Source organism: Bos taurus, chromosome 5 (assembly GCF_002263795.3).
Source record: "Bos taurus isolate L1 Dominette 01449 registration number 42190680 breed Hereford chromosome 5, ARS-UCD2.0, whole genome shotgun sequence".
In the NCBI taxonomy this organism is placed as follows: Eukaryota; Metazoa; Chordata; class Mammalia; order Artiodactyla; family Bovidae; genus Bos; species Bos taurus.
The window spans coordinates 83963121-83976472 of record NC_037332.1 but is presented as its reverse complement, the minus strand read 5'-3'; the positions used below and the strand labels follow the sequence as shown (position 1 = coordinate 83976472).

The window sequence follows — 13352 nt, the reverse complement described above, 5'->3', positions numbered from 1 at the left end:
ATAAATATGGCTATAAAATTGTTGAGAAAGAAACATTGGACTGAAAGTGAAAGTGAGAGCCCAGAGAGGTGAGTGGACATCCAGTGTGAGAGCGCATGCCAAATCCAGCAAATATATGCTTTGATTTCCTCGGTCTCCTGTTGCTTTAGAGACAGGAGACAAAGCCCAGAGTCTGTGCTAGGGGAAAATGTTAGATATAAGATGTCTCCACAGAAATCTGGGACCACCTCCCTGAAGGCTGCTTCCATAGTGCAGTGTTGAACAAGAAACACAGCTTTCCCCCTGACCTCCTCTCAGCCCCTTAGCAACTCGAAGGAAAACTGCCTATCTAATATTTAGTAACCAGTAACCAGTATCCATGCAGTCCTAATTTGGATCTATCCAGGCGAGCCCCCAAAGAGGGAAATATATACAGTTGTAAACAGTGGTTCCAGCATAGTAGCTCAAAGGCAGAAACTGGCACAGGGTCTTTCTGGAAGAATCTTTCTTCAACCTAGGCTTCAAAGAGTTCAAAAAAATGTAACCAGAAGAAAACTTAACTCACAGTCAAAAACTATAAAACAGACAAGTAAAGCCAAGTGTCACCAATAGAACCAGCCACAATAGTAGGAACAGAATTAGACACATAGTGATTCTAGATACAATTGTCAGACAGAGAAGGTAAACTAGCTTTGTACTGAAGAAATGAGAAGGTTAAAAATGTGAGTAAACAGCAAATGAATGTAACCATGACAGAGGAGGTCTGAAAACTAAATAGAGCTTTGAGAAATTAAATATGTAATTGGAATTTAAAAATCAAACAGGCTTAATGGTAAATTTGACATAGGCAAAGAGAGCTAACCAACCAGAAGGCAGAACCCGTAGTAAGGCACTCATTTACTGACACGTGTAGACATACAGATACATGTGTATAATTTAAGCCAACGTTTTGAGAAACTGATCATATATCCTCCTAAGGGTAGTGTTCTTTGCTGTTTTCCTTTCTAATTTGCACTTTTTCATTAAAAAAAAAAAAAAGTTGAGTTTTATCTCAGAAATTTTGCGAACCACAATGGTCATTACCACAGTTTTGAGGAAAACTGATTTTAATAAAGTTGAAAACGGTTATTGTTATGGCCACCACTGTTCACAGCACTTTATGTGGCCCACCACAGAACACCTGGAAGGAAACAAAATGTCGATTGTATAAAACATAACTGTGGTGTAGTTTACACGTGAGCTACTGTAGAATGGAGTAATGCTGGGGATGATGAACAGCCAGGACAGCATGGCACCACTCAGTCAGAAGCGATCTGCCCAGAAACAGCTAGCCCCAGCCCACACCTGTGCGTGTCGGCCCCTTTCCCAGCTTTGAAAATGAATGGATCACTGATTGAAATATCAACATAATGTTGAGTGGAAAAAACAAATTGCAAAGATCATATGTGGTCTAATTCTACTTAGATGAAGTCAGAGATTTGAGCACACTATAAACAGTAGATTTTAGGGATACAATAGTTTAGGGATGCAGAGGTGTGATTTGACTATTTTTAAAAGGCAAGAATAAACACAGAATTTAGGAGAGTTATTGTCTGCTGGTGGAGGATAAAGGGAGTGTATAAGGAAGAGTCAAAAGGAACTTCAGAGGTTTTAGTCATTTACTTTTTCTTTGTAAAATTGGGTATGGGCACACACAAGTTTGCTCGCTTGAAATTCTTTGTTGTTGTTCGGTTGCTGAGTCATGTCTGACTCTGCCCCCTGGACTGCAGCGTGCCAGGCTTCCCTGTCCTTCACTACCTCCTGAAGTTTGCTCAGATTCGTGTCCATTGAGTCAGTGATGCTAGCTAACCATCTCATTCTTTATATTTTGTACCTATTTAACATTTAATGAAAATAGTTTGACTCAAAAAAGCCAAGAAGGGATCAGCACAGGTAATAAATCTTCCGTGCAAATCAGGCCATTTGGGAGCCAAGTTTTCTGAACATTAACAAGCTGGAATGTGTCCAGAGGAAAACATCCAGGGTGGTGATACAGACCTGCTTGTGAGCCTTTCATTTTTCAGATGCAGGTCACGTGGATTCTGAGTGTGGGGTTTTGATTTTCCCCGGTCTGTTGGCTGGCAGAAGTAGGAGCGAACTCTCAGGTAAACTCTGAGGGTAACGTGCCTTTGCTGCGCTGTACAGAAAGATGTTCTAAAAAACACCCCACAGTTGTTCTGTGGTTTGCTAAAGGTGTTTTTTGTTTTTTGTTTTCTGTCAAATGCTATAACTGTGGGCCTGTGGCATGTTGTAATAGTATACCAGCCAACAGAAACGGGGGATCTTTTGTTGCTGGCTTCAGACAAGTCCTCTGCTGTCCATAGCTCCCCGGGCATCTCTAGATTCGGGTTGTGTCTGTCAAGGGGGCACACACACTGGGTAATTTCATCTGGTGCTTTTGGGGGGAAGGGCATTCTCCATCCTGTGATTGCTCTTTGGCTGTGCAGGGAGCCAGTATGACCAGGGTCTCAGCTAGATGTAAACATGGAGGGCTGGGCAGAGGGTGGCCTCCGTCTAGGTTGTGATTTCATGAGGTGAAGGAGTGCATTAGTGATTATTGGGTATCTGCAGTGTGCCAGCTGTTGTTGGGCATGACTTTGAACACTTCATTTTTTTAAAGCAGTTTTAGATTTACAGTAAGATCAAGGGGCAGGTACAGAGATTTCCTGTTTACCCCCACCCCCTCATACACATAGCTTACCCCATCACCAACATCCCCCTACCAGAGGGGCACATTTGTTACAGCTGACTAGCCTACAGTAACAGGTCTTTGTGGTCGAAAGCCCATAAGTTTACATTACTGCTGGCTTTTGGTATTGTACATTCTGTGTGTTTGGACAAATGTATCCTAATGACATACAAATAATGATATGTATCCACCATTATAACCTCATGCTGAGTATTTTCACTACCCTGAAAATCCTCTGTGCTCTGCCCATTCATCTCACCCTCTCTGCTAACCTCTGGCAACCCCTAGTCTTTTCACTGTCTCCCTGGTTTTGCCTATTCCTAAGTGTCATATCATTGGAATTATAGTGTGCAGCCTCTTCAGATTGGCTCTTTCACTTAGTAACAGGCATTTATGTTTCCTCTGTGTCTCTTCAGGGCTTGTTAGCTCATTTCTTTTTAATGCTAAGTAATATTCCTTTGTCTGGATGTGGCACAGTTTATTTATCCTTTCATCTGTTGGAGGGCATCTTGGGTACTTTCAAGTTTTGGCAGTTATGAATAAAGCTGCTGCAAATACCCATGTGCAGGTGTTGTGTGCACGTAGTTTATAACTCCTCTGGGTCAGTACCAGGGAGAACAGTTGCAGGATTGTATGGGAAGAGTATATTTAGTTTTATAAGAAAACCACCGGACCGCCCTCTAAAGTGACCGCGTCATCTTGCATTCCCACCAGCAGTGAATGAGTTCCTGTTGCTCCACAGTCTCACCAGCATCCGGTGGTGTCTGTTCCAGATTTGGGCCATTCTAATAGGCATATAGTGGATCTTGTTGTGTTCGTTTGCATTTCCATGATGACATACAGTGTAGAACAGAAGTCTCCAACCTTTTTGGCACCAGGGACTGGTTTTGTGGAAGATAGTTTTGCCACAGACTGGGACAGGTGTTGGGGGGGATGCTTTCCAGATGATTCTCGTAAGGAGTGGGCAACCTAGATCCCTCACACGCATAGTTCACCATAAGATTCGAGCTCCTATGAGAATGTAATGCCATGCAGAACCATAGGAGGCAGAGTTCAGCTCAGGTGGTAATGCATATGATGGGCATTGGCTGTAAATACAGATGAAGCTTTGCTTGCTCAGTTCAGTTCAGTCACTCAGTTGTGCCCGACTCTTTGCGACCCCATGGACTGCAGCACGCCAGGCTTCCCTGTCCATCACCAACTCCCAGAGCCTACTCAAACTCACGTCCATCGAGTCAGTGACGCCATCCAACCATCTCATCTTCTGTCATCCCCTTCTCCTCCTGCCCTCAATCTTTCCCAGCATCAGGGTCTTTTCCAATGAGTCCATTCTTTGCATCAGATGGCCAAACAATTGGAGTTTCAGCTTCAGCATCATTCCTTCCAATGAATACTCAGGATTGATCTCCTTTAGGAATGACTGGTTGGATCTCCTTGCTGTCCGAGGGACTCTCAAGAGTCTTCTCCAACACCACAGTTCAAAAGCATCAGTTCTTCAGCGCTCAGCTTTCTTTATAGTCCAACTCTCACATCCATACATGACTACTGGAAAAACCATAGCCTTGACTAGATGGACCTTTGTTGGCAAAATAATGTCTCTGCTTCTTAATATGCTGTCTAGCATATAACTTTTCTTCCAAGGAGCAAGCGTCTTTTAATTTCATGGCTGCAGTCTCCATCTGCAATGATTTTGGAGCCCCCCAAAATAAAGTCTCTCACTGTTTCCATTGTTTCCCTATCTATTTGCCATGAAGCGATGGGACCAGATGCCATGATCTTAATCTTCTGAATGTTGAGCCTTAAGCCAACTTTTTCACTCTTCTCTTTCATTTTCATCAAGAGGCTCTTTGGTTCTTCTTCACTTTCTACCCAGCACTTACCTCCTGCTGTGCAACTCAGTTCCTAACAGACGATGAACTGGTACCAGTCTAGGGACTGGGGACCCCTGGTGTAGAGCATCTTTTCATATATTGGTTAGGCATTTTCACATAAAAACATTCTGTTTCAATGGGGAGAAAGTGGTGGTCTTACCCCATCTTATTGATGTGGAAGATAGGGAGGGATGGCTGAAATCAGTCATTTGGGGGAGAGAAGGCCTTCTAGTCAGGAGAGCCACTGCTGAGAGTGGCTCAGGAGAGCCACTCCGTGCCAGAGGCTGTGTTTGGGGGGCTTCAGAGCACAGACTGCAGTAGCAGAACTGGGCATGTGTGCTGACTGCTGTTTGCTAGCAGGGGGATGGGGGGTGTTGTGCATGGTGGCAGGGGGCTGGGTTGTAAGCTGTCTAACCACCCCATGTCTCTTACGTCATCAGAAAATCAGGGATTAAGAAAGGAAATGGCAACCCACTCCAGTATTCTTGTCTGGGGAATCCCATGGACAGAGGAGCCTGGTGGGCTACAGTCCGTGGCATCGCAAAGAGTTGGACACAACTTAGCAACTGAACAACAGCATACAATCAGCCAGATTGTGATTTGGGGAAATAGTTCTGGATAGAAATGTGGCATAAAATGGAGAGTGAAATGACCTAGCAATATGGAATATAGAGCTTTGTAAGAAATTAAAATTTGTGTATAGAATAGTAGTTGCAAATATTCAAACAATAAAGTCTGTGGCTAAAAGAAAATGAGAGATTCTTATGAATTAATGAAAGTAAATGAAATAATATGCATAAAGTACTTCGAACAGTGGCTTGACACAGAAAAGGCTGTAAACTGTTGAGAGAAACACCAGAAGAAGCAGACAGTTCTCCTGGTTTCTAGCGTGTAGTGAGCCTGCCCTCAGTCTGAAAGGGCTGAAATACTTCCACCTAGTCTGGTTTCCCCAGCATCCCAATCTGGGTTCTCCCTGCACCAGGAAGGTGGGTGTGGCCTTGATGATTGACATGCATCAGGTCCTCCTCCTCCAGGATCCTGTGGTCTTCCAATGCCAGAGGGATGTTGCTAGTGAACAGACACTCAGCTGCACTCATTCCCCAGAGCTGGCCCTGCAGATGAGACTCTGAGGCCTAGGGAGGTTCTGACTGTTCCAAAGTCACTTCAGCAGAGCTGGGGGAGGGTGTGGGCTGTGCTGCCTCTAGGACGTGCAGAGGACAAGACCAGTTTCCTCTTTGGAGCCCTGAATTCATACAGTGCATGTGACCTTGCGCTTCTTGGGTCAGCAGGGCCATCGGAACTCCTGGATTCCATGTACCCTTTGGGGCCTTTTGAGATGCAGACTGTGCACAGCATGCCAGGGCAGCCTGCCTTTTAGGGGAGCCCCTCTGCCCTCCTAACCCAGCTTCTTTCTAAAATGTGTGGAGATGAGGTACCCATTGGCTTATTCTCTGAGTTCCCCTCGTGTCTGACCTGTGGTCATTGGCTTCTCACAACTCTGATGAAGTTCTCTGCGGCTTGCTGCTGCTTCTGTTGGCTTTAATAATTTCCCCTTCTTTATCCTCTTTCCCCTCTTGTAGCCCTTGTGTGTTTCTGCCATTTTCCACACCTGGGAGTTCATCACTACACAGCGAGCTGGTATGAACTGGAACAGGGTCTGAGTTGAATCCATCATAGGTGCTATGATCTGTGCAGTCTCCCCTCTCAGCTTTCTTTTAACTAGCCTGGAGCCACAGTGGACATTATTGACACAGCATTGTAGTCAACACCATGTGCTGTCAGCAAGGGGGGAGAGTACATCAGAAGTGGACCACAAATGTGGGAGATAGTAACTCCAAAACCAATCTAAGGATATCCCTTCTTTAAGACATTCAGGCAAGAAATGATTAGGTTTCAGAAATAGACGAAGTGTAATCCACATAAGTGCCTGGCATAAGTAGTGTTTAAACATACTCTTTTAAAAGATACTCTTTTCTTCAGCATGCTGCTGCTGTTGCTAAGTCGCTTCAGTGGTGTCCGACTCTGTGCGACCCGATAGACGGCAGCCTATCAGGCTCCACCGTCCCTGGGATACTCCAGGCAAGAACACTGGAGTGGGTTGCCATTTCCTTCTCCAATGCATGAAAGTGAAAAGTGAAAGTGAGGTCGCTCAGTCGGTCCAATTCTTAGCTTCAGAAATCAGATCAGTCGCTCAATCATGTCCAACTCTTTGCAACCCCATGAATTGCACCACGCCAGGCACCTTGTCCATCACCAACTCCCGGAGTTCACTCAGACTCACGTCCATCGAGTCAGTGATGCCATCCAGCCATCTCATCCTCTGTCATCCCCTTCTCCTCCTGCCCCCAATCCCTCCCAGCATCAGAGTCTTTTCCAATGAGTCAACGCTTCGCATGAGGTGGCCAAAGTACTGGAGTTGCAGCTTTAGCATCATTCCTTCCAAAGAAATCCCAGGGCTGATCTCCTTCAGAATGGACTGGTTGGATCTCCTTGTAGTCCAAGGGACTCTCAAGAGTCTTCTCCAACACCACAGTTCAAAAGCATCAATTCTTCGGCGCTCAGCCTTCTTCACAGTCCAACTCTCACATCCATACATGGCCACAGGAAAAACCATAGCCTTGACTAGACGGACCTTTGTTGGCAAAGTAATGTCTCTGCCTTTGAATATGCTATCTAGGTTGTTCATAACTTTCCTTCCAAGGAGTAAGCGTCTTTTAATTCCATGGCTGCAGTCACCATCTGCAGTGATTTTGGAGCCCCCAAAAATAAAGTCTGGCACTGTTTCCACTGTTTCCCCACCTATTTCCCATGAAGTGGTGGGACCGGATGCCATGATCTTTGTTTTCTGAATGTTGAGCTTTAAGCCAACTTTTTCACTCTCCTCTTTCACTTTCATCAAGAGGCTTTTGAGTTCCTCTTCACTTTCTGCCATAAGGGTGGTGTCATCTGCATATCTGAGGTTATTGATATTTCTCCCAGCAATCTTGATTCCAGCTTGTGTTTCTTCCAGCCCAGCGTTTCTCATGATGTACTCTGCATATAAGTTAAATAGGCAAGGTGACAATATACAGCCTTGACGAACTCCTTTTCCTATTTGAAACCAGTCTGTTGTTCCATGTCCAGTTCTAACTGTTGCTTCCTGACCTGCATACAGATTTCTCAAGAGGCAGATCAGGTGGTCTGGTATTCCCATCTCTTTCAGAATTTTCCACAGTTTATTGTGATCCACACAGTCAAAGGCTTTGGCATAGTCAATAAACCAGAAATAGATGTTTTTCTGGAACTCTCTTGCTTTTTCCATGACCCAGCGGATGTTGGCAATTTGATCTCTGGTTCCTCTGCCTTTTCTAAAACCAGCTTGAACATCAGGAAGTTCACGGTTCACATATTGCTGAAACCTGACTTGGAGAATTTTGAGCATTACTTTACTAGCGTGTGAGATGAGTGCAATTGTGCGGTAGTTTGAGCATTCTTTGGCATTGCCTTTCTTTGGCATAGGAATGAAAACTGACCTTTACCAGTCCTGTGGCCACTGCTGAGTTTCCCAAATTTGCTGGCTTATTGAGTGCAGCACTTTCACAGCATCATCTTTCAAGATTTGGAACAGCTCAACTGGAATTCCATCACCTCCACTAGCTTTGTTCGTAGTGATGCTTTCTAAGGCCCACTTGACTTCACATTCCAGGATGCCTGGCTCTAGGTCAGTGGTCACACCATCGTGATTATCTGGGTCATGGAGATCTTTTTTGTACAGTTCTTCTGTGTATTCTTGCCATCTCTTCTTAATATCTTCTGCTTCTGTTAGGTCCATACCATTTCTGTCCTTTATCGAGCCCATCTTTGCATGAAATGTTCCTTTGGTATCTCTGATTTTCTTGAAGAGATCTCTAGTCTTTCCCACTCTGATGTTTTCCTCTATTTCTTTGCATTGATCGCTGAAGAAGGCTTTCTCATCTCTTCTTGCTATTCTTTGGAACTCTGCATTCAGATGCTTATATCTTTCCTTTTCTCCTTTGCTTTTCACTTCTCTTCTTTTCACAGCTATTTGTAAGGCCTCCCCAGACAGCCATTTTGCTTTTTTGCACTTCTTTTCCATGGGGATGATCTTGATCCCTGTCTCCTGTACAATGTCACAAACCTCAGTCCATAGTTCATCAGGCACTCTTATCTATCAGATCTAGGCCCTTAAATCTATTTCTCACTTCCACTGTATAATCATAAGGGATTTGATTTAGATCATACCTGAATGGTCTAGTGATTTTCCCTACTTTCTTCAATTTAAGTCTGAATTTGGCAACAAGGAGTTCATGGTCTGAGCCACAGTCAGCTCCTGGTCTTGTTTTTGCTGAATGTATAGAGCTTCTCCATCTTTGGCTGCAAAGAATATACTCAGTCTGATTTCGGTGTTGACTATCTGGTGATGTCCATGTATAGAGTCTTCTCTTGTGTTGTTGGAAGAGGGTGTTTGTTATGACCAGTGCATTTTCTTGGCAAAACTCTATTAGTCTTTGCCCTGCTTCATTCCTTATTCCAAGGCCAAATTTGCCTGTTACTCCAGGTGTTCCTTGACTTCCTACTTTTGCATTCCAGTCCCCTATAATGAAAAGGACATCTTTTTTGGGTGTTAGTTCTAAAAGGTCTTGTAGGTCTTCCTAGAACCGTTCAACTTCAGCTTCTTCAGCATTACTGGTTGGGGCATAGACTTGGATTACTCTGATATTGAATGGTTTGCCTTGGAAACAAACAGAGATCATTCTGTCATTTTTGAGATTGCATCCAAGTACTGCATTTCGCACTCTTTTGTTGACCATCATGGCTACTCCATTTCTTCTGAGGGATTCCTGCCCGCAGTAGTAGATAAAATGGTCATCTGAGTAAAATTCACCCATTCCAGTCCATTTCAGTTTGCTGATTCCTAGAATGTCAACATTCACTCTTGCCATCTCTTGTTTGACCACTTCCAGTTTGCCTTGATTCATGGACCTGACATTCCAGGTTCCTAAGCAATATTGCTCTGTACAGCATCGGACCTTGCTTCTATCACCAGTCACATCCACAACTGGGTATTCTTTTTGCTTTGGCTCCATCCCTTCATTCTTTCTGGAGTTATTTCTCCACTGATCTCCAGTAACATATTGGGCACCTACTGATCTGGGGAGTTTCTCTTTCAGTATCCTATCATTTTGCCTTTTCATACTGTTCATGGGGTTCTCAAGGCAAGAATACTGAAGTGGTTTGCCATTCCATTCTCCAGTGGACCACATTCTGTCAGATCTCTCCACCATGACCCGCCAATCTTGGGTTGCCCCACGGGCATGGCTTAGTTTCATTGAGTTAGACAAGGCTGTGGTCCTAGTGTGATTAGATTGACTAGTTTTCTGTGAGTATGGTTTCAGTGTGTTTGCCCTCTGATGCCCTCTTGCAACATCTACCATCTTACTTGGGTAAAAGCATTGGGTAAGGGCATTCCTAGCTTAATGTAGCCTTATTGCTTATACTTTTCTTTGTTTTGAAATGCCATTTATTAAAGATTAACATAATTTTGAAATAGTGCAATTTAGGAAATTAGGTAATTGTTTAAAGTGTACTTGAACATGCCAACATACTATAGTAATTTTCAATGTTAGTAGTAGAATATTCTTTGCTCTTTTTATTTTTGTTTTTTTTAAAACACAGGCTAAAAATTTTCTACCTTCCCTTATTTTAAATGAAGAATGAAAATCATTGTCACTTGAAATTAATTCACACTATTTAAAAAAGAAATCCCTCATGTTTAGTCACTAAGTCACGTCCAACTCTTTCCAGCCCCATAGACTGTAGCCCGCCAGACTCCTCTGTCCATGGGATTCTGCAGGCAAGAATACTGGTATGGGGTTGCCATTTTCTCTTCCAGGAGATCTTATCAAACCCACATCTCTTGTGGCTCCTGCATTGGCAGGCAAATTCTTTACCACTGAACCACCTAGGTAGGGGCTTTTTAAAATTAGTTCTCTTGAGACCGTTAGGGAAAAAAATGGGAGAAAGTTTAAAACATCCATACGAACAAGCTTCTAGTCAGAACCGTCAGGTCTTTAAAAACAACCTTGGGATTTTTCCTGTTGTCTGGTAGCAGTATTGAACAGATGGTTAGTTGATAACAATCCAGCTGAATAATGAAATCTGATAAGCTAGGAAGAGGTTAACTAGATCAATCTGTAGTATTTAGGAAAATTTTCAGGGTGATTGGGGAGTGGTAGTTGAAATCAGTATTTGAGCTTTCACTTATATTAATGCAAAAATAAAGCCACAAGTTTGTTAGTTAAAAATTGTTTTCTTTCAGTTAAAAAAATTCCCCTCCTCCAGTCTCCCCCACCAGTCCTTCCTTGTAGGGAGAAAAGGAAAAGAGAAATTTGTCAGCTGGCTGCCTGCATTGCCACCTCAGGAAATAGCATGTCAAATTCCTGCTTTATCTAGACCCTCCTCCTGGCCTGCCCTTCATCCTCGTTTATTGAGTGTGCTAGATTTGGTGCTAGGTGCTGGGCCTATAAGGAAGAAATGAGACAGAATTCATGATGCAGGAGGGGCATGGGTCTGACAAATAACACAACAGACTGTGGAAGCTGCCAAAGAATCTTTTCATTGTGTTCAGAGAAATTGTTATCTGCTGATAACAATTTACAACTTTATCAGTTGTTGGTTTTTTTTTTAAACCTTTGTTAGTTTACTTCATTTAAATTAAAGGCCAGTTAATTTCTTGTGAGTTTGTGCCAGTCTTGGAGGAGTTATAGGGGTTCAGAAGGGTATAGCAATTCCACCTAAATTCTTCTGAAAATCACTGTGCCTTCCCAGAGCCTTGTACTTTCTGAGCAGTGGCAAAGACAGCTTTCTGATATGGCCTTTGCCGAAGAAGCCTGTTTCTGCTTCCTTTTCTATTCTTCAGGTCTTTTTCCTACCTAACATTTCTCTCCCATTGGTTTCCTCTTAAAACGTTAATCCAACCACGTGTTCCGCCCTAATCACTGGGCCACACCAGTCATCCTACGGTTCTTTTCTCAGTGCTCCCTTGATGGAGTTCTTTCTTGTGTCTCGGTGTCACAGTCTTCTGGTAAGTGTTCTATAGGGAAACGCAGCTTCTATCAGCAGGGTTATGTTTGTCCTTTCATCTGGATGCATTTAACAGTGTTCTTGGTTTGGGGCCAACTCAAGCTAGAGTTAAGGATCTTCAGTAAAGACACCTAGATAATTTGAGACTACTTTCTACAAACTCTGCAGTTGATCTTCTGAAAATAACTCTTCAACAGTACACGAGTTGTGAACTTCCAGATGTTCAACCTGAATTTAGAAAAGGCAGAGGAACCAGAGATTAAATTGCCAACATCCTTTGTGGGTGTGCCTTAGTCACTCAGTCCTATCTGACTCTTTGCAACCCCATGGATCATTGAAAAAGCAAGAGTTCCAGAAAAACATCTACTTCTGCTTTATTGACTTTGTGTGGATCACAACAAACTGTGGAAAATTCTTCAAGAGATGGGACCACCTTACCTGCCTCCTGAGAAATCTGTATACAGGTCAAGAAGCAACAGTTAGAACTGGACATGGAACAGTGGACTGCTTCCATATTGGGGAAGGAGTATATCAAGGCTGTATATTGTCACCCTGCTTATTTAACTTATATGCAGAGTGCATCATGAGAAATGCCAGGCTGGATGAAGCACAAGCTGGAATCAAGATTGCTGGGAGAAATATCAATAACCTCAGATATGCAGATGACACCACCCTCATGACAGAAAGCGAAGAAGAACTAAAGAGCCTCTTGATGAAAGTGAAAGAAGAGAGTGAAAAAGTTGGCTTAAAACTCAACATTCAAAAAACTAAGCTTGTTGCATCTGGTCTCATCACTTCATGGCAAATAGATGGGGGAACAATGGATACAGTGAGAGACTATATTTTTGGGCTCCAAAATCACTGCATATGGTGACTACACCCATGAAATTAAAAGATGCTTGCTCCTTGGAAAACAAGGTACAACCAACCTAGATAGCATATTAAAAAGCAGAGACATTACTTTCCCAACAAAAGTCCATCTAGTCAAAGCTATGGTTTTTCTAGTAGTCATGTTTGGATGTGAGAGTTAGACTGTAAAGAAAGCTAAGTGCCAAAGAATTGATGCTTTTGAACTGTGGTGTTGGAGAAGACTCTTGAGAGTCCCTTGGACTGCAAGGAGATCAAATCATAAAGGAAATCAGTCCTGAATATTCACTGGAAAGACTGATGCTGAAGCTGAAGCTTCAACATTTTGGCCACCTGATGCAAAGAACTGATTCATTGGAAAAGACCCTGATGCTGGGAAAGATTGAAGGCAGGAGAAGAAGGAGACAAAAGAGGAAGAGATGGTTGGATGGCATCAAAGACTCAATGGACATGAGTTTGAGCAAGTTTTGGGAGTTGGTGATGGACAGGGAAGCCTGGCGTGCTACAGCCCATGGGGTCACAAAGAGTCGGACACAGCTGAGCAAACTGAGCTGTTACTTGGGCTTCCAGGTGGCTCAAGTGGTAAAGCATCCACATGCCAATGCAGGAGCCACAGGATACATGGGTTCAACTATTTAAAAGACATTAACTGGGTTCAAATCAAATTGTCTAATCTTTGTGACAATTTGTCACATCTTTGTCATCTAGGGACTTCACATCTTAATATGAAAAAGCTAAGAAAATTTACAGCAATAATACAAGTAGAAAGACTTATTTCACAAAAACTCCCTGAATATCTCCTAGGATATGAACTCTACTGTAGG

General features: G+C 43.2%; 1 protein-coding gene across 5 annotated transcripts in view; it reads left to right on the top strand.

Moving 5' to 3' along the window:
* The window catches only part of RASSF8 (Ras association domain family member 8), a 134474-nt gene that overhangs the window by 29042 nt on the left and 92080 nt on the right, over positions 1–13352 (top strand). The window lies entirely within an intron of this gene.